At 46.3% G+C, this 2272-nt stretch overlaps 1 long non-coding RNA gene across 1 annotated transcript; it reads left to right on the top strand.

The window, feature by feature from the left end:
• Positions 1-1364: 1364 nt before the first annotated feature.
• LOC139551939 (uncharacterized) lies at positions 1365-1770 on the top strand. The gene is made up of 2 exons (XR_011670341.1): positions 1365-1499; positions 1602-1770. It is a non-coding gene; the product is annotated as an uncharacterized lncRNA (long non-coding RNA).
• Positions 1771-2272: the final 502 nt, after the last annotated feature.

Raw genomic sequence — 2272 nt, 5'->3', positions numbered from 1 at the left:
TGTAATAGTGTGCAAGCCGTGCCACATCTGACAAGCATCGGAGCCAGTGTAGTACGATTTGATCTTAGTCCTGTATTGATGCTTTGCCTGTTTGATGGTTCGTCGGAGGGCATAGCGGGATTTCTTGTAAGCTTCCAAATTAGAGTTACACTCCTTGAAAGCAGCAGGTCTAGCCTTAGCTTAGTGCGAATGTTGCCTGTAATCCATGGCTTCTGGTTGGGGTATGTACGTGCAGTCACTGTGGGGATGACGTCCTAGATGCACTTATTGATAAAGCCAGTGACTGATGTGGTGTACTCCTCAATGCCATCGGAAGAATCCCGGAACATATTCCAGTCTGTGCTAGCAAAACAGTCCTGTAGTTTAGCATCTGATTACTTTTTTATAGACCGAGTCACTGGTGCTTCCTGCTTGAATTTTTGCTTGTAAGCAGGAATCTGGAGGATAGAATTACAGTCAGTTTTGCCAAATGGAGGGAGAGGGAGAGCTTTGTATGCATCTCTATGTGTGTGGAGTAAAGGTGGTCGAGAATGTTTTTATTCTGGTTGCACATTTAACGTGCTGATAGAAATTAGGTAAAACTGATTTAAGATTCCATGCATTAAAGTCCCCGGCCACTAGGAACGCTGCCTCTGGATGACTGTTTTCCTGTTTTTTATGGCGGTATACAGCTCATTGAGTGCGGTTTTAGTGCCAGCATCGGTCTGTGGTAGTGGTAGTAGAAAAATACAGATGCATCTCATATAGTTCTTTGCTACACTGACACTGTTGCTGCGCACCACAGAGAGATAGTACAATAACTAAAGCCCTATTCGCACGGGACTAGTATTACTATAGAGGGCTTGCAGTTGACGTACAACGTCTCCTGGTGGCCATTTTGGAAGACCATCGCATTATTTCTTCCGACCACAACAGCCGAGTGGCTACCCCAAACTTCACGATAACAGTGCCTAAAACTAGTTGATTCATCACTACGGTCATTTTCTGTGGAGTATTTGGCTGTTCTAACAAGGCAGGAAAGACAACAGGAAAAAATATGTTTACAGATTCCCCGCAATGACGAAATACCATTTGTGATACCAATGCGATAAGACTCAAGAACGGTTCACAAAGCAAAGAAACCTGCTACGATTGTTTCATCACTGGTAAGTCAAGTCTGATCAATTTAGAATTTAGTTTAGCTGTTATGCTAACCAGGTGTTAACAACAATGATGTCTAAGTTAATGAAAATTAGCTAGCTAGATAGCTTGTAGTCGCATGAGTTGTCACGAATCCCGTTTCCTGAGTCGGGTTTTTGCCTGTGTTCTGTCCTGGAGTGTTTTTCCGGCGTCCTGGAACGCACCCTGTCTGGTTGCCGGGCAATGTAGCCAGTTGGGAGTTCTGATTACCCGCACCTGTATCCCATCAGCTATCTGCACACCTGGTCCTGATCATCATCTCTCCTCTTCATAAGCCCGGACCTGACATCCATTCCCTGCCGGATCGTTAGCCATGAACAGTATGTTGTGCCATAGTATCAGCCTCAAGTTGGATAGAATTTGTTTTGTTGTTTTTTACGTATTGCTTGCCTTAAACTTACCTCCGTTTGTTTTGTCTTCAGTTACTCACCCGGATCATTTACCCCATTCCCGCCTGGTCGTCGGAGGATTCCGCTACCCCATTGGATTCACCTATTTACTCCCATCAACTCACCACAGCTGCCCGCTACGCCACCTGGATATATCTACCCATTCACTTTCACTTGTAAATAAATACTCACCTTCTTCCTACGCTCCTTGTCCTGGTCTGCTTCTGGGTTCGATTTTGAAAGAACGTGACAGAACGATCCGGCCAAGGATGAACCCAGCGGACCTGGACTCCGTTTGCCATGCCATTACCCAGCAGGGGAAGACATTGGGACAACACAAGACGGCGCTACAGGAGATAGCGGGTTCAATCCAGAACTTATCTGCTAGCTTGACACAAATCCAGGATCAGCTCAGTTTGCCGGCGATTCATTCACCACCTGTTTCACCCATCTCACCTGCCGAGTCTGGAGCGGTTTCCTTCCGTGAACCCAAGGTACCGACGCCTGATAAATATGAAGGGGATTTGGGAAGATGCCGTTCGTTTCTTATGCAGTGTGGGTTAGTGTTTGATCTACAGCCCCATTCTTACGCCACTGACAAGGCTAGGATAGCCTTTGTTATTGAACTGCTGCGTGGAAGAGCTCTGGAATGGGCTTCAGCCGTTTGGGAACGACAGGGGACCTGCATGGCTTCATATCAGGAG

This window comes from Salvelinus alpinus, chromosome 24 (assembly GCF_045679555.1).
Source record: "Salvelinus alpinus chromosome 24, SLU_Salpinus.1, whole genome shotgun sequence".
NCBI lineage: Eukaryota > Metazoa > Chordata > Actinopteri > Salmoniformes > Salmonidae > Salvelinus > Salvelinus alpinus.
Note: the sequence above shows the minus strand (reverse complement) of the source record. Positions and strands in the feature narration are given on the sequence as shown.